General features: G+C 40.7%; 1 long non-coding RNA gene across 1 annotated transcript; it reads right to left on the bottom strand.

Moving 5' to 3' along the window:
* Window positions 1-3926: 3926 nt before the first annotated feature.
* LOC134299004 (uncharacterized) lies at window positions 3927-18723 on the bottom strand. Its single transcript, XR_010006163.1, has 2 exons — window positions 18647-18723; window positions 3927-7113 (listed from the first exon to the last, which is right to left on the bottom strand). It is a non-coding gene; the product is annotated as an uncharacterized LOC134299004 (long non-coding RNA).
* Window positions 18724-19040: the final 317 nt, after the last annotated feature.

Here is a 19040-nt window from a genome sequence, read left to right as displayed (position 1 = left end):
TTTTTCCAATGCTTAGCAAAAATCATTCTTGCGGCTGTAACACAGTATATAAATAAAATATCATCATTTAAATCAAAATTCATATTTGTATCAGTTATACCTAATAAATAATATTCAGGTTTTAACGGGAATTTCTTGTCTAATATAATTTGTGTTTCTGCGTGAATCATTTTCCAGTATTTTTTCGTTTTTTCACACGTCCACCACGCATGATAAAAGGAGCCTACCTGAACTTTGCACTTCCAGCACTTGTTATCATAATTCTTATACATTTTCCCTAATTTTTTCGGAGTCATGTACCATCTGTGAAAGATTTTATACCAATTTTCTTTTAAATCTGATGCATAGGTATATTTTAATTTCTTGTTCCAGATAATTTCCCATTCAGTTAATTTAATTGGTCGTCCAATGTTTCTAGCCCATTTCACCATGCAATTTTTAATTTCTTCTGTTTGCGTTGACCATTCTAGTAATTTAATATAAATATTTGAAATTGTCTTTTTATTAGAAGATATTATTTTATCCCATGCATTATCTGAGTTATTAAATCCAATTATCTTATCTTTAATAAATTGTTCCTTAATTTGGGTGTATTGAAACCAAGAGATGTTCGGGCTGTGGCACAGGCTGGAGAGCAAGCCAGCTGTAACCAGCTGCAATGAATCACTCTGACCAGGAGGTCATGAGTTCGAGGCCCGCTCGGAGCCTATGTTTGTCTTGTCTTTGTTCTATGTTAAAAGGCATTGAATGTTTGCCTATATGTGTAATGTGATCCGCCCTGAGTCCCCTTCGGGGTGAGAAGGGCGGAATATAAATGCTGTAAATAATAAATAAATAAATAGTAAAATTCTGTTTTATTTCTTCCTGCAATTTTAGCTCATATATTCCCTGTCTTTTAGTTAATACGTCTTTATATTTAGGCCAAATTGTCCAACCTAATATCTTTCTTTGATTAGCCTCTAATATGGAAATCCAGAGCGGCATTTTATTATTATAAAAATGGACTTTGTACTTTTCCCATACTTTAATTAATGCGGATCTAATAAAATGATTTCCAAAGTTTTTTTTTCAATTTGCTTTTTTCCATATCCTAAATAGGCATCTCTGCATAAGTCAAAGCCTTCTAAATTTAAAATGTTTTCCTTCTCCAATCTTTGATCCATTGCAAGGTGCATGCCTCAAAATACAATTGCATAACCTCATTAATTGTTCAATCTAGAGGCACCCTATGTCTCTTACCAAACTAGTAGTCCCAAGAATATGTAAACTGGAGCTTTGGCAGTCTATCATATTAATATATAACAAATACAGTGTAGAAAAACTGAGAGAGAAGTTGAGAGAGAGTAGGGGGAGAGGGAGAGAGCTGTCAGGATAAATGCCAGTTCTGTGTAGAATGGCTCCTTTTCTATTTCTCCATTCAAAAGCACAGTTGACCACCAGGAATATCTGAAATACATCCACATGGGCTATTCTAAAGCTCATTATAATCAGACTGAATGAATCAGTGCTCCCGGTTGCACCATTTTTGACTAAAATGTCAAAACAGTCCCAGTTCTCTATATTCCGTTTTTCTTTCCCTGCTTTCTTATCCCATATCTGTTCGCCTCATTGCTTCTACCTCCTCCGCTTCATTCAGACTGCTGCCCTTGCTCCCTGAAGGGGTGTTGCTAATTGTACAATAACATTCAATTAGAAGTATGATTGCCATGTTCAATTAGATATGCCCGTTTACAAGGGATTGTATATATTACAAACACACTGGGAGAAATACACACGATGGAACATTGTCATTATCTGTATTTATTAATCAATGGTCACTAAAAATGTCATCCTAATTGTACTCATTTTTTATTCAATTAATTCTCCTACTCATAATTTTTGGATTATAAAGTGATCCTACCAGTCAGAGAACGTGGCAAAATAAGGAGTAAAGATATTTCAGTTCTGAGAGAAATGTTCTGTAGATGGCAGCAGCACAAAAGAACAATATTTCTACATTTCCCCAGTTCTATTAGATATGGACAAAGTTTAACATGCATGTCTCTCCCAAGTTACATCAGTAAAAACAATAATTAAGACCCTAGTCTACTGTGGTTTGTGCTAACATTGCTGAGTAGAACCTAGTGATAAATAATGCTGGCATGAAGCATTTAATACTTATCTATTTAGATATTTATTTTTTCATTACCTCTTCTAGGTGTGGGCTAGGCAAAACTATGTTTAACTGGATCTCTAATTGGTTAACCGAACAAACCCAATGCTTCCTCTTCATTCTGGAAAAAAGTGACGAGTGGAGTGCCGCAGGGTTTCATCCTGGGCCCAGTGCTGTTAAATATCTTTATCCATGACTTAGATGAAGGGCTAGAAGGCATGATCATCAAGTATGCAAACAACACCAAATTGGGAGGTATAGCCAAAACTCCAGGAGACATGAGCAGAATTCAAAACGATCTTAAACGATTAGAGAGATGATTGGCCAAAACTAACCAAATGAAGTAAAACAAGGAGAAATGCAAGATACTCCACTTAAGCAGAAAAAATGAAATGCAAAGATACAGAATGGGGGATGCCTGGGTCAACAGCAGTACGTGTGAAAAAGATTTTGGAGTCCTCGTGGACAACAAGTTAAACATGAGCCAACAATGAGATGTGGCAGCTAAAAAAGCCACTGGGATTTTGGCCTGTATAAATAGGAGCATAGTGTCTAGATCCAGGGAAGTCATGCTACCCCTCTATTCTGCCTTGGTCAGACCACACCTGGAATACTGTGTCCAATTCCGGGCACCGCAATTGAAGGGAGATGTTGACAAGCTGGAATGTGGCCAGAGGAGGGTGACTAAAATGATCACGGGTCTGGAGAACAAGCCCTATGAGGTGCAACTTAATGAGTTGGGCATGTTTAATAATAATAATCATCATCATAATCATACTCATCATCATAATCATAATAATTGGATCCAACGTGTGATCCAATGCAACGGCCAGCAGAGTATCTGCTGTGGACTCATCTTGTTGTGTTTCAAATAATAATAATAATAATAATAATAATAATAAGGCTGACAGCTGGCATAGAGCTGACAGTTGACACAAGAAAGCATTGCATGGAAAGTTCCTTGACAAAATTGAAGGAAAAGCTGATAAGGAGAAGACCTGGCTATGGCTCACGAATGGGACTCTGAAGAAGGAGACAGAAGGCCTGATCCTTGCAGCCCAGGAGCAAGCCATCAGAACAAATGCAATTAAGGCCAAGATCAAAAAATCAGCTGATGACCCAAAATGCAGACTGTGTAAGGAAGCTGATGAAACCATTTATCATATCCTCAGCTGCTGTAAGAAAACTGCACAGACAGACTACAAACAGAGGCACAACTATATGGCCCAAATGATTCATTGGAATTTATGCCACAAGTACCACCTGTCAGCAGTAAAGAATTGGTGGGATCACAAACCTGCAAAGGTAATGGAAAATGAGCATGCAAAGATACTGTGGGACTTTTGAATCCAGACTGACAAAGTTCTGGAACACAACACACCAGACCTCACAGTCGTGGAAAAAAAAAAGGTTTGGATTATTGATGTTGCCATTCCAGGTGACAGTCGGATTGATGAAAAACAACAGGAAAAACTCAGGACTTCAAAATTGAATTGCAAAGACTCTGGCAGAAACCAGTACAGGTGATCCTGGTGGTAATTTGTACACTGGGTGCTGTGCCAAAAGATCTCAGACGGCATTTGGAAACAATAAACATTGACAAAATTATGATCTGCCAACTGCAAAAGGCCATCCTACTGGGATCTGCGCGCATCATCCAAAAATACATCACACAGTCCTAAACGCTTGGGAAGTGTTCGACTTGTGATACGAAATCCAGCATATCTATCTTGTTTAAAGTGTCATACAATGTCATTGTGTCAATAATAATAACAACAGCATCAACAACAACTTTATTATTATATCTCGCCACCATATCCCCGAAGGAACTCGGGATGGCTTACATGGGGACCAAGCCCAGCATAAACAAGGATTACAAAGTTACATTATTAAAAACATATAACAATAAACAATATAATTAAAACAATTAAAACCAGAGAAGTGAAAACATCATAAAAAAACATCAATCAACATCAACAACCAGTAACCGGAAAAAGTGGGCATGTTTAGATTTGAGAGGGCAGGGCAATGCTTGGGCTGGAACTATAGGGCTGGGGCTGGAAGTAATTAATTATCATTTTCATGGACCCACATCTTTCTTGGAAACTTTGTATGTCCTCTGTAGTGGAGTGACCATCTCAAAACACTTTTGAGAACTGTCGTGCTCCTTTATCAAGGCAATGAAATTCCTAGGAAGCAGTAGCCTCACCTACAGTAATCCAGACAGCTAATCCTTTGTCCCAAATCACTAAAAATTAATTTTGAAGTTTAATGAAAACAGTAGAGGGGGTGACCACAGCATGAGAGATCAAGGTTAAAATATGCCAAAGCCCCAATCTGAATGGTGGCTGGTGGATTCCATGTCAGAAAGGCAGTGAATTTTAGTGCGAAATTTAAAAGAACTGATTGAGACTGATTTTAAACTCATATTGGGAATAGGATTTAGCACCTTGGATAGCTCCTCTACCATTCAGACTTAAAGATATAGTTGATTCAGCATCCTATTGGAAAGAAGGCCACTAAATGCCATTACTCACTCCTGACTCTTTCCTCAATTCATCCACTGCTTTTATTATAAAAGCATATACATATTAACTGAAGGCATGCATTGAGCTTTTTACCTGGTCCAACCATGACTAGTTAAGCCAAAAGCCAGATGTTAAGCCCTCCCTTTTTACCCCATAATATATGTGAAATCCAGGTCTATTGATTTCAAACTTCCAGAGTAGATGTGCTTAGAAATGCAGCCAGGAAGGAAACATTCTTCCAAATGGCTGTCACATCAGAGCCTGTTTTTGCCTCTTGCTCTTTCCTTGCTGTAATGTTGATAAAGAAATTGCCTTGAAAAAGCTGGATCATTAAAACCAAATCCAACAAACTGCACAGTAGATAAAAATGCGCCAAGCCACTTCTTTATATATATTTTGAATGGCAGAAACTAACGTTGGATCTCACTATGGGGCATAGATGTGATGCATCTCTCAAGTATTAAATTCTCCTGTTGAAAGAGGGTTATATCTGAAGATTGTGAAATTTATTTGTTGTATTCCATCTGCTTCTGTAAAGTGAATTTTAAAGGTTTGGATGTGGGGAAGAACTCAGGTTGGAAGAAATTCCTAAAAATAACTGGAACAGTATATATGATAAATAATAAGATTTTTTGGTTTGACTTTTCCTGCTGCAATTATGTGTTTTTTAAATATTTCTTCCTAAGTCACCATAATAGAGTACATTACAAAGTTCTCTCTGGAAAACAGAAATACAAATTGCTCCACTTAACAATCAAGCTCATTTTCACACTTATCAGCAACTACAACTCTCAGAATCCTTGCTCATTGATCATGTTGACTGGGCTTACCAGTACATAAAGTCTAACAGCAGCAGGGGAAGCCTGATTTCAGTACTACTAGAATCTACTGGCAGCACTAAGGTAATAATTGGATATCCTGTCAAACTGAAAAGAATCACTGACAGAGTTATTAGATCCCTTTCATTGAATGATCATGTACTGAAATGGGTTTACTAAAACAAGTAGGTGTCAATTAGGGTTTGACATTTTAAATAATTATGTTCCTATTGTCTTTAAGTCTATTGTCTTTGAGTATGAGGTAGAATAACAACAGCTCTTCAGAGTTCAAGAGGTCCCTCCCAAACTCTTTACACAAAATTCACTGTTTAGAGTTACGTGTATAGAAAATATGTTTTCTGCACACATATCTCCAAACAGGTAATTTTGTGTAAAGAGTTAGGGAGAATATGTTTTCTATATAGAAAGTGTGTTTTTCCCCAGATAACAGTGCATTTTGCCCAAAAACACTGCTTCCTGTGCATGAAACATATTTCTGGGCTTAAAAAACCCTACATGTATTTTTTAGATGTTAAAACATTAATAATACTTTACTACACTATAAAAACTTTTCACACATAACCTCCAGTTGCCACACACCAGTTGCAACGACCACAGCTAGTGTTCTGCATTTCCAGAAACTTAGCTTTCATCAAAAGTCCCGATTTCCCCCTCCTCCTATAGCCTGGAAACAGATTTTGACATGCTTTGCACTCAACTAGCCCAGTTGGTTGATCTTGTCCTTCTCTAGAAAGAAGAATGGAGTCAAGGCAAGAGCAAAGATACGGGTGATACTTTCACTGCTGAGTTTGCCCCAATCCAGCAAACTGACTTTGTTTAGCTGAAAGTATTGGACGTTGGCAGTAACCGATAATGCACATCTGTGTCAGTTGCTATTGAAACCATCTGCCTCCACCTATCAGCTACCACACACAGTACAGTCAGTCCTCCTCATTGGTTGGGGTTAGCGGCACAGCACCCTTATGAATGTTAAACACCACCAATTAAAAATTGCAATGTTTTTACCTGGGGGAATGGCTCTCTGGGAATTTCTTCCAGCACTACTCTGTGATCAATTTTCAGATGGACATTAAACATACCATCATGCTTAAGGACCTAGAGATTCCAAGAGAGGGATTGTTGCACCCGAAGGCAGCGCGAGCACCCGAAAACCAGAGCCAATATAACACACAAGCCATTTATTGAAGCAGAATATATATATCTATGCACATTTAAGGTGGAAAGTTAGAGTAAGGAATAGTCCATAATATATAGTCTATTGCAATTCAGAAAGAGTTTATCAATGTCCAATTTGTAATCCACAAGTGAAACTCGATAGCTTCCTTTAGAAATCAAAGTTTGTCCATGAAGCAATAGTGGGAACAAAGCACTGCAAATCCGCTTGAAAAGTCCTGTAGCAAAGTCAAAGAAGCAAGGTAAACAAAGCAAAGTCAATCTTGATTCAGGAACAAGGAAGTCGCAGTAACAAGGCAAGGTCTACTCGGGAGTTGTGACTTGGCACGGCTCTCCTGAAACTGGAAACTCGGCATGGATTCTGAAGACAAGGCAAGGAGCTGGAAACTGGAACCTCTTCCAAGGAAAGGCAAAGTTGACACTGCAACAAGAATACAGTGAGGGGCACTTTTAAGGAATCCCAAGCCTGTAAGAATAGGAGTACAGGACCCGCAAAAACTTCCCTTGGGAAAGTTAGCCATCCGACTTGTGAGCTAATCTTCAAGACCTTTTCACTCCCTCCTTCTTGCTTCTATCTCTAGTAACAAATTCCTTCCGATTAAACATCTCATCTTTACCCAGGTCAACACCATCTGGTGTGGGTAATGATGAAGAGACTTCGGAATGTCTGCCAATTAGTGATTCTTCTGAAATCACCATATCAGGCATTTGCAAAGTCATGGGGCCTCAGCTTGAAGCAGAATTGTCTGCAAATCCTCAGCCTCATCTGTTTCCAACTCCATCTCTTCATAGAATACAGGCCATGATGGCTGATCTACAACCGGGATTTTCTCTAGAAGTCTCTAGGTCCTCTAGCAATGTGATGAGTCACATTGGAAGACACGTGGCTCCCTGGAAACAACACGTTTATCAAATCTGTTAATAATCTGTTATTGTTCTATATATACTCTCTGAAATGCTTATTAATCCCTCACTTAAGAATCTCTGGACCATTAGAGGAGTTGGCACCCCCTAATTAAACTTGGATCAAAGCCAGGGGGGAGAATGATGGTGTTATACAGTGGGTTTTTGTCTGCTAATCTACTAATAGATTAAAGTAAACCTTTAGATTATTTAGACAATAATTCAGATGCTAGCCGAGATATGGAAAGAGGACCTGAACAGTAATGAGTTAGACATTGAACACCTTTCTTCCAAAGCTGAACTCTACAGTGAGTAGTCTAGGAATATGATGTCTTTTGATGCAAAAATGTTCCTTATGAATCCAAAGAAAACAAATAAAGCTACCTTTGTTTCTGTAATTGTTTTTGGGAAACACAATTATTGGCTTTTCAGGGCAGAATTTACCACCAGAGAAAGAAGTTGATCTGTATAGAGGTTTCCATCCTTTCCATCCTCGATATGATAGTCAAAGTTCAGCCTTGGTTGAGTCTTTTAACCTAATGCACCATCACAAGTTTAATCTCCAGTTCAGTTTATATAATGACTATTATTTCTGTCCTTTTCCATCTAAGAAGGCTGAGTGTTTCACCCAAGGCAAATGGCAGATGTCTGAATTGCTTGTTATTATTTACTGTCAAGTCAACTTTGACTTATGGCAACTCTACGAATGAGAGGTCTCCAAGAGGTCTGCTGCTGCAGTTGTATTTCCAGAAATAGCAAGACACCTTTGCCTTTATCCCTGCAGATGTCAAGTGAGCACTTCCAGTGGCCCATAAAGACTTCACTTTCTCATCTTGAGACTGAATTTAACCACATAATTCCATGGAAGTGGAGCAGAAGATACTTTTGGATCAATTGCAAGAAAGGTAACTGAAAATGCTTTTACACATGTCTAAAATATCTAAACAGATTTGCTGACTTCCAAGCTCCTTACTCCCATTCCCACCAATAAGTTGCCGTCTATCATGATGAGGAAGCATGCAGATTCTAAGCGCACTCTACTAACAGTCTTTATTTAATGATTTTATCTTATTTTTCCCAATTGGGAATACACAAAAAATATGAGGTATTCTAAACCATTATCTCCTGTTCCTTCTTCTCTTATATGTGTAGTGTAAAATGCATGTTTATACAGAATTTTTTTAAAAAATCTATATTATCACAGGGACATAAAGTTATGTGAAATCTTCTGAACCAAAGCACAGAGAGCAAAACAAACACCACAGAGATGTTAGCCCTTCCTTATGCTATCCAAAACATATATACGAAGGTTGAATGAAAAGTAATGCCTCCACCTTCGTAACTCCTCAACAGATGGCAGTACTGGTATGCGGCAAGTACTGGCTTGTTCAGTAGACTCTCCTCTACAGTTCCATTTGGCAGGAAGCCTTAGCATTGAACGGTTGTGTTGTTAAAGTGAGAAGTATGGAACCCTGCGCAGATGGTTGGTCAATGCGACTTAAGCCATGTGTAGTCATTGAATTCTTGACATCAGAAGGTGTCACCTCAAAGGAGATTCATCAGAGAATGCAAGTTGTTTATGGTGATTGTGTTGATGTGAGTACTGTGCATCGTTGGGCGAGTAAGTTTTAAGATGTTGGGGTGGGAACATCTGACTTGCGTGACAAACAAAGAGTTGGATGTCCTGTGACAGCAACCACTGAGTTTCACAAGCAAAAGACTGACAGATTGGTTCAGGACAATCGTCGTATCACTCAGAGAGAAATTTCAAGCATAATCGGCATTTCACAAGAATGTGTGGGTCACATTATTGCTTTGTTTGGCTATCGGAAGATCTGTGCACAATGGGTAATATCAGACGCCGGTTGCGGAAACAGAGTGTTGACTTCTTCCGTGATGGCTTCAGAAAACTTGTTCATCATTGGCAGAAATGTATCCAATTGTCTGGTGATTATGTGGAAAAGTGAATAGTGGCAGTTAAAGAGCACATTGTAAGGATTATTTCTATGTTTGATTTATTAAAATATTCCTATCCAAACCCAAGTAATGAAGGTGGAGGCATTACTTTTCATTCAACCCTCTTGTATGTGTGTGTGTGTATGAAGTTACACTTCAAAAATGTGCCTGTTCTGATTTACATACAAATTGAACTTTTTAAAATTCAAATTTTATAAGGCTCAAGACCTTATAAAACTACAGCCCCCATGATGTCATAGTATTGAACCAAGGCAATTAAAGTGGATTTATTCTACAGCATAGATGCACCCCAAGGTTTTCCTTTTGATTGTTGAAAGCTTTGGTGTTCTAACACTTTTGTTTTTAAAGAAGGAATTCTAAACAGGCAGCAATGACAAAGAGTGCACTTTTTGCTTCTGCACATTATATTCTGCATCAAATACTTTTTTGGGTTTCAGGGTTTGGAAAATTGAGGTGCACATTAGACTCAAGTAAATACAGGTATCTTGTCCATAACTTGGGGACTATTTGTATTCTAGCAAGTGAGCCATGAAAAGTCCCCTTCTCAATTTGATGGAACAATTGGTTGGAGTTGTCAATTGTTGGAGCCCTCCTTATCCAAGTTCTGCATCCATGGACTCAACTAGCCATGACTTGAGAATGTGTGTGTGTGTGTGTAAGAGAGAGAGAGAGAGAGAGAGAGAGAGAGAGAGAGAGATCACACTGGCAACGAGGGTCCACATAGTTAAAGCAATGGTATTCCCCGTAGTAAACTATGGATGCGAGAGCTGGACCATAAGGAAGGCTGAGCAAAGGAAGATAGACACATTTGAAATGTAGTGTTGGAAGAAAATTCTGAGAGTGCCTTGGACCACAAGAGATCCAACCTGTCTATACTCCGGAAATAATGCCTGACTGCTCACTGGAGGGAAGGATATTAGAGGCAAAGATTTGGCCACATAATGAGAAGACAGGAAAGCTTGGAGAACATAATGATGCTGGGAAAAATGGAAGGAAAAGGAAGAGGGGCCGACCAAGGGCAAGATGGATGGATGGTATCCTTGAAGTGACTGGCTTGACCTTGAAGGAACTGGTGGTGGCAACAGCTGACAGGGAGCTCTGGCATGGGCTGGTCCATGAGGTCACGAAGAGTTGGAAGCGACTGAATGAATAAACAACAAAACATAACCAACAAAAATAGACCTCGATTTTGGCACATAGCACTATGCTGATGTCTACCGTGTTTCCCCGAAAATAAGACAGTGTCTTATATTAATTTTTGCTCCCAAAGATGCGCTAGGTCTTATTTTCAGGGGATGTCTTATTTTTCCATGAAGAAGAATTCACATGTATTGTTGAACAAAAAATGAACATTTATTATATACTGTACAGTAGTTGTCATCACAAACCAGCATACCTAAATTGTGAATCCTATCAAGAATTTCTTGTTATTACCATTATTTCCATGTACAAGACTCTATGATATGTACATTTACCAATCCCGCATGCTCTGGTGTTCTGTTTGGCGGGCATGCTTCCAAACAAAGACTTTGCTAGGTCTTACTTTTGGGGGAGGTCTTATATTTAGCAATTCAGCAACATCTCTACTAGGTCTTATTTTCCGGGGATGTCTTATTTTCGGGGAAACAGGGTAGACATGTCTTGCTGTATTTCCACCATTTCACAGATCCTCAGGCTGTCTGCAGAACTCATTTGAGATGTTTGCCATTTTATATAAGGGGTGCCATTTCACTATACCACTGTATATAATGGGACTTGAATACCCACAACTGTTAGTATCCATGGGGGGTCCTGGAACCAAACCCCAGTAGATGCTGTATATATAGAATAAAAAGTGGAGTAGCAGATGTGAAAGAAAAAGAATACAAGTTTTGCAATTGGGATTTAAAAAAAAACAACCTTGCAACCTCATAGGCAACAAACCTGTCTATGAGGATGCAAGGCTTTTTATCCCAGTGATAAAAAGGTAAATTATTTTTTTTCCACAGGGTTAGTCAAAATCTGACAGGAAAAAGGAATGGGGTAATGCTGCCAATTTTGGTAAATGGCTTCTTAGGAACTGTACTTTCCCTGCTCTTTTAGCTTTTGTTTCTTGGATCATGTCAGAAAACATTAATGTCGGTTATGCACACAAAGGAAACCAACCCCAACTTTAAAATAATTTTATAATCTCTTTTCAAACTCTATTGTGGCCACTTTCAAAAGGGGGGAAAAAATCATTAAAATGCTCTCCTTTCATCCCTGTTGCCTCAATTAGCTGCTAGCTGTCGGTAGGCAAAGCACTTTTCCTGTGGCTAAAATGAGGATTGAAATTTCATATTTAAAAATCTCTTCTAATGAAGCAAGTAGAATAGTAAGAGGATTATCTCCTTCAGATGTAATACTAAAGGCTGAAGGGCCTTGATTTATTTTTTTTCCAAAGGCCTTCAACCTTCAATGTCATGAAAAATTATTTTGGCTTATTATTTATGGTAGTAATGTCAGCCTAAGACCAGATTCTGTGCAATGTTAATGAACTGGGAGAAGGAAGGAAGAAAAAAACACCTTCCTTGTAACCTTAATCTTCTCTCTCTCAAGAGCAAATCCTGTTGAATACATTGATTTTAAGTAGACCCAAGAAGACCCAAAGAGGAGACATCTTTGTACTTTCACCTTCTTTTTCATTAGTACTAAATGTGAGCAATACAAATGTTTCCAGTATCAAAGGGAAACATATCTCTCCCTTAAATCATTTTGGCTTAGGGATGCACAAGACAATGGAATTTACCCTTTTGCCTTCTCCTGCTATTGCTCAATGTAGACATCTTTTTCATCCATTTATGCAGAATAAGAACTTCATCCCATAGGATTAAGGGAAATCATCTTCTTTGTGTGGTGTTCGTGTTGTTTTGTCTCCAAAGGATCTGGAGAACTTACCCCCATAACATGTGTTTTTCTTCTCCTATTTCTACAGAAAACCTCCATTTGCTTTGCCATCACATGGGAGAGTGCAAGCTCCTCCCAATTTCTCTCCCTCTCATTTTTTAAAAAAGATTTTTAAATTTCTACGGAGAACAATTGTCCTGCTTTGGCATTGTGAACACTTATTACTAAAAATAAAATTAATATACTTATTTACATCACAAAAGAGAAATAATGAGGAAAAATAAAACAATTCACATCACACATACATTTCTCCATTTTAAGCCATCTCTATGCACAGGGGACCATCTGGAGTCAATTTCCAAGTACAGTAGAGTCTCACTTATCCAACATTCTGGATTATCCAACACATTTTTGTAGCCAATATTTTCAATACATCATGATATTTTGGTGCTAAATTCATAAATACAGTAATGACTACATAGCATTACTGTGTATTGAAACTACTTTTTCCCAGCTCGTGAGGAAGCTGATCCTGTGGGGGGAAGCATCAACCACGCAGCTTCTCCACATTGCTGCCTAGGAGACACAGGAAGCTTCCCGTGTTGTCACCATGGCAGTATGTGCCAGCTCTGCTCCAGATCATCTACAGAGCCCCACAAGAAGTTCCTGTGTGTCATTTGATGGGAGCCCACAGGTTCCGTGGAAGACCTAGGGCTTAACTGGCATTTGGCGCCGGAAGAAGCCCTGTCTGAGGTAGAAAGTCACATGGATGCCTCTGTTGATGTCAGAGTTGTGTGCCCACAATGTCCAGGAGCTCACACTGAGCTCTGTGGCCAGCTGAGAATGACAGTGGCAACATGGGCATGATCCATCCCCTTTTCCCTGTGCTGCTGTATGCAAGGAAAGGGCGATGGCAGCTGTGTCCGATCTGGTCAACAGACCAGTCCAAATCAGACCCAGTTCAACTTTTCATACGGTCCCAAATCTGCTCAATAATGAACATTTCAAATTTTTCTGCTCAAAATCAATTTTAAAATGTATCCTACTTGTATTTGGGGGTATACCCAAGTTACATGCTCATGGATTCTCAATCGAAAGAACACCTAATCTTGAAAATATGTCTTCTGCTGGCTTTATTCACTGCTTCCAAACTTGAATACATTTTTTACTGAAATCACCCTATCAGCTTTCACTTCCAGACAACTTTGTGTCTTGCCCAATGAAGTGATCTGTAAAGTTCAAAGGTTTACTCACATCATTGTGCCTGGTTGGGCTGCAACCAATACAGGTTCAATAGCCCATTATCTGAAATGCTTGGGACAAGACACATTTTAGATTTCAAGATTTTTCAGATATTTGGAATGGAATTAGAAATCTTGGAGATGTGGCTCATGTCTAAACATGGAATTAATTTATGTTTTATGTACACCTCATACATGTAGCCTAAAGGTGATTGTATATGGTATTTTAAACAATTTTGTGCATGAAACAAAGGTTGTGTAGTGTACAGTGAACCATCAGAATGCACAAGTGTCCCAATTTCAGCCACTCACATGAACAATTTGGGATTTTTTAGGTTTTGGGAATTTGGAATTCTGGATAAGAGATACTCAACTTGTATTACACCAATAGACCATTTAACCTGTTCTGTCAAAACAGAAAAACATTATATGTGGCTAAGGCTGGATCTACACTGCCCTATATCCTAGAATCTGATCCCAGTTTATCTGCTTTGATCTGAATTATATGAGTCCCCACTGCCAGATAACCTAGGTTAAACAGATAATATGGGATCAGATACTGGGATTTAGAGCAGTGTAGAAGGAGCTTAAGAGCCCTTCCAGACAGACCATTTATCCCAGAATCTGATCCCATGTTTTCTGCTTTAAACTGGATTATATGAGACTGCACTGCCAGATAATCTGTAATAAACAAAATCCTGGGGTCAGATTCTGGGATATAAGGCCTGTATGGAAGGGCCCTGAGTGGCAGCCCAGTATTATGTGCTTTAAACTGGATTATATGAGTTCATGCTGCCATATAATTAACTTCAAAACAGATAATCTGGATTTTATATGGTAGCCTTGGGAATCATCTACACAGCCATATAAAATCCATATTACATACTTTGAACTGGAATACATGGCAATGTTGGCTAGATCTGTACTGCTCTATATCCTATGATCTGATAACAGATTATCTGATTATCCAAGGTTATCTGGCAGTGTAGACTATTATAATCCAGTTCAAAGCAGATAAGCAAGAATCAGATCTTGGGATATAGGACAGTGTAGATCCAGCCTAAGAAATAGATAACACTGACAGCGAGCGCCCCGAACGCAGGACTGCTCTCATTGCAAGAGAGCTGGGACGCTTCAAGATCGACATAGCAGCCCTTCAGGAGACCCGGAGAGCAGGAGAGGGGCAGCTGAAGGAAGAAAAGGGAGGCTACACCTTCTTCTGGAAGGGACTACCTGAAGAAGAGCGAAGAAGAATACACGGAGTTGGCTTTGCTATCAGAAACGACCTGGTGAAGCACCTGACTGAAGCACCCACTGGCATCAACGAACGACTTTCAACCCTCCGAATTAACCTTGCCAAAAACCAACAGGCAACCATCATATGCGCCTATGCACCAACTCTAGATGCTGACGAAGACATCAAGGAAAAATTTTACTGTCAGCTGGATACCATCCTATCGGAGATACCTAAGGAGGACAAAATCATCCTCCTGGGGGACTTTAACGCAAGAGTCGGAAGGGACTCTGACCTGTGGCCAGGGATCATAGGAAAAGACGGGGTCGGAAACAGCAACTCGAATGGCATCTTGCTTCTCACCAAATGCGGAGAGCACAACCTTGTCATCACCAACACGCTCTTCCGCCAGAAAAACAAGCTCAAGACATCATGGAAGCACCCTCGGTCAAAGCATTGGCACCTCCTGGACTATGTTATCACACGTGCCAGAGACCGCCGCGATGTGCTTCTCACAAGAGCCATGACAGGTACTGATGACTGCTGGACAGACCACAGGCTAATCCGATCCACGATGGCTATCAAGATCGTCCCCAAACGCAGACTCCAAGGAAGGAAAACAAGGCGAAAAATGAACACCCAAGCCCTTCAGGTGCCCTCCAAACGAGCCCTTCTCCAAACAACACTCAAAGATCATCTACCCACAGAACACCCCGAAAATGTTGAGGAACATTGGAACAAACTGAAGACCTCCATCATCACAGCCTGCGAAGAAAGCATTGGATACCTAACTAAGAAACATCAAGACTGGTTTGATGATAACGACAAAGAGATCCAACAGCTGATTGATAACAAAAGGAAAGCCTTCCAAACATGGCAGAGAGACACCAACTGTGCTGCCAAGAAAAAGATCTATGCCAGTGCAAAAGCCGAGGTCCAAAGAAGGACCAGAGAACTCAAGAACATCTGGTGGACAAAGAAGGCTGAAGAAATCCAACACCTTGCAGATACCCATGACGCTCAGGGATTTTTCAAAGCCACAAAGATCATTTATGGACCAAGAAACCATGGCATACAGCCCCTACGCTCATCAGATGGAACCAAAATTCTGAAGGACAAAACATCAATTGCACTACGTTGGAAAGAGCACTACCAGAACCTGCTGAATCGCAGCTCCAATGTGGCCGAAGAGACCCTCTCACAAATCCCGCAACAACAAACCAGGGATGAGCTTGCAGCACTGCCTAGTTTGGAAGAAGTCAGCAATGCCATCAGCCAACAAAAAAACAACAAAGCTAGCGGACCTGATGGGATTCCCGCTGAAATCTTCAAAGAGGGTGGACCTGAGCTGATGCAACAACTCCACCAGCTTATTGAAAAGGTGTGGATGACCGAGAAAATCCCAGCAGACTTCAAGGATGCCACCATCATCACCCTTTTCAAGAAAGGGGACAGAACAGACTGCGGGAACTATCGTGGTATCTCCCTTCTAACCTCCGCCGGGAAAATCCTCGCAAGAATCCTTGCAAACCGCCTTCTCCCTGTCTCAGAAGACACCCTCCCAGAATCCCAGAATGGCTTCCGCCCCTCCAGAGGAACAGTGGACATGATCTTCACTGCTCGACAGCTCCAAGAAAAATGCAGGGAACAAAACCAACCTCTGTACATGGCATTCATTGACCTTGCAAAGGCATTCGACACAGTGAATCGCAGCGCTCTCTGGACCATCCTCCAAAAAATCGGGTGCCCTGACAAATTTGTGAACATCCTGCGGCTCCTCCATGATGACATGATGGCAACAGTCTTGGACAGCAACGGCTCCCAAAGTGACCCATTTAAGGTTGAATCAGGTGTCAAGCAGGGATGTGTTATTGCCCCCACCTTATTTTCCATCTTCATCGCTATGATACTTCACCTTGTTGATGGGAAGCTTCCCACCGGAGTGGAAATCATCTATCGGACAGATGGCAAGCTATTTAACCTCAGCAGACTGAGAGCCAAAACCAAGGTCACCACAACATCTGTTATAGAACTCCAATATGCTGATGACAACGTAGTCTGTGCGCGTTCAGAAGAAGACCTACAAGCCACTCTAAACACCTTCGCAGAAGCATACGAGAAGCTCGGCCTCTCACTGAACATCGAGAAAACCAAAGTGCTCTTCCAACAGGCACCAGCTAATCCCTCTGCAAAGCCAGGAATACAGCTTAACGGTGCAACATTAGAAAATGTTGACCATTTCCGCTACCTTGGTAGCCACCTCTCCACAAAAGTCAACATCGACACTGAAATACAACACCGCCTGAGCTCTGCGAGTGCAGCATTTTTCCGTATGAAGCAGAGAGTGTTCGATGACCGGGACATCCGTAGAGAGACCAAGGTGCTTGTTTATAAAGCCATTGTCCTCCCAACCCTGCTCTATGCCTGCGAAACGTGGACTGTGTACAGACGTCACACCAAACTCCTGGAGCGTTTCCATCAGCGTTGTCTCAGGAAAATCCTGCAAATCTCTTGGGAAGACAGGCGGACAAATGTCAGCGTGCTTGAGGAAGCAAAGACCACCAGCATTGAAGCGATGCTCTTACGCCATCAACTCCGTTGGACTGGCCACGTTGTCCGAATGCCCGATCACCGTCTCCCAAAGCAGCTCCTCTACTCTGAACTCAAGAATGGGAAACGGAATGTTGGAGGGCAGGAAAAGAGATTTAAAGATGGGCTCAAAGCCAACCTTAAAAACTGTGGCATAGACACTGAGAACTGGGAAGCCCTGGCCCTTGAGCGCTCTAATTGGAGGTCAGCTGTGACCAGCAGTGCTGCGGAGTTTGAAGAGGCACGAACGGAGGGCTTAAGGGAGAAACGTGCCAAGAGGAAGGAGCGTCAAGCTAACCCCGACCGGGACCGCCTTCCACCTGGAAACCGATGTCCTCACTGCGGGAGAATATGCGGGTCAAGAATCGGTCTCTTCAGTCACCTAAGAACACACGCCCAAGATACCAAGGTTGGAAGACCATCGTCCTCGAACGTCGAGGGATCGCCTAAGTAAGTAAGTAAGATCCAGCCTAAGAAATCCCCGTAAAACGTGTAGTGTCTCCAAAAATCAACAGGCAGCTTGAAGTCACAGACACACATTACATGCCTGGTATCATTTTATTGTTGACACCAGATGTCTAGGTCAGGTGCTGTGTGGACTGTCTGTGTCCCTTGCTGAGTTGCTGAACGAGATGAAGAATGACAATCCTTGAAACCCCAAATGAAGATTTCACAGGAAACCGCTGTTTTCTTAATGGTCTGGGTAATTATTATTCAACTTTCTATCTCAAGGTATCTGGAGAGATCAGAGCTGCTGATGCCTCAGGCAGCTCAGGATAACAGCAACTCAACATTGGCCTTCTGCAAGGATATTTCTATGGAAATAATCCACCGCTGCTTCAGTGGGATTGTTTTGTCATTAAATATACATGCAAGTCCTAGCCGCCTCCTTGATTAGACAAGGCTATTTAACATTACATTTTTCATTGTAGAGACCCGAGCATCAGCATTTTATCTGGCCCCGCAGTGCGATCAAACAACCGATATAAAAAATTAAGGGCCCTGACCAGCTATTTGAGCTTTGCCTCTCTTCTGCAGAGCTTTAATTTGCGCTTTAAAATACTGCCCCACCAGTTTTTTTATTTTGAAAAACAGCAGGAAATATTTTACTCTGTCATTCCCGCACCCCCTCCTGTTGTGCTTACCTTGGATCAGCAAGCGCAGCACAGGTATATTGCCACTCCAGCATTTGCAGCCATTTACTGTAGGCACCTGATCTATGTTTTGGTGATTTAAGCATTTCTCACTTAAAGGAGAAATGAGCCCCTTATCCTTAATGACAAATCTTAGCAAACAGAAACAAATGCCTATCTCTATAATTGTCGCTATATGTAGCTGGCTCCATATCTTGGTGCAATACTACCTGTTCTAAGTAAGGAAAATGCTCATTCTCTTATTATTATAAATGCAGTCAACTCCCTGCATTTACTGAGGTTAGGAACTCAAGTCTCTCACATAAGTGGAAAAACTGTGAATAAAAATCCCACTATTTTTTTACCTGCGAGACCATCTTTCCAGGAATCTTGAAGTTTATCTAGA

This window comes from Anolis carolinensis, chromosome 4, assembly GCF_035594765.1.
Source record: "Anolis carolinensis isolate JA03-04 chromosome 4, rAnoCar3.1.pri, whole genome shotgun sequence".
Classification (NCBI taxonomy): Eukaryota; Metazoa; Chordata; class Lepidosauria; order Squamata; family Dactyloidae; genus Anolis; species Anolis carolinensis.
Note: the sequence above shows the minus strand (reverse complement) of the source record. Positions and strands in the feature narration are given on the sequence as shown.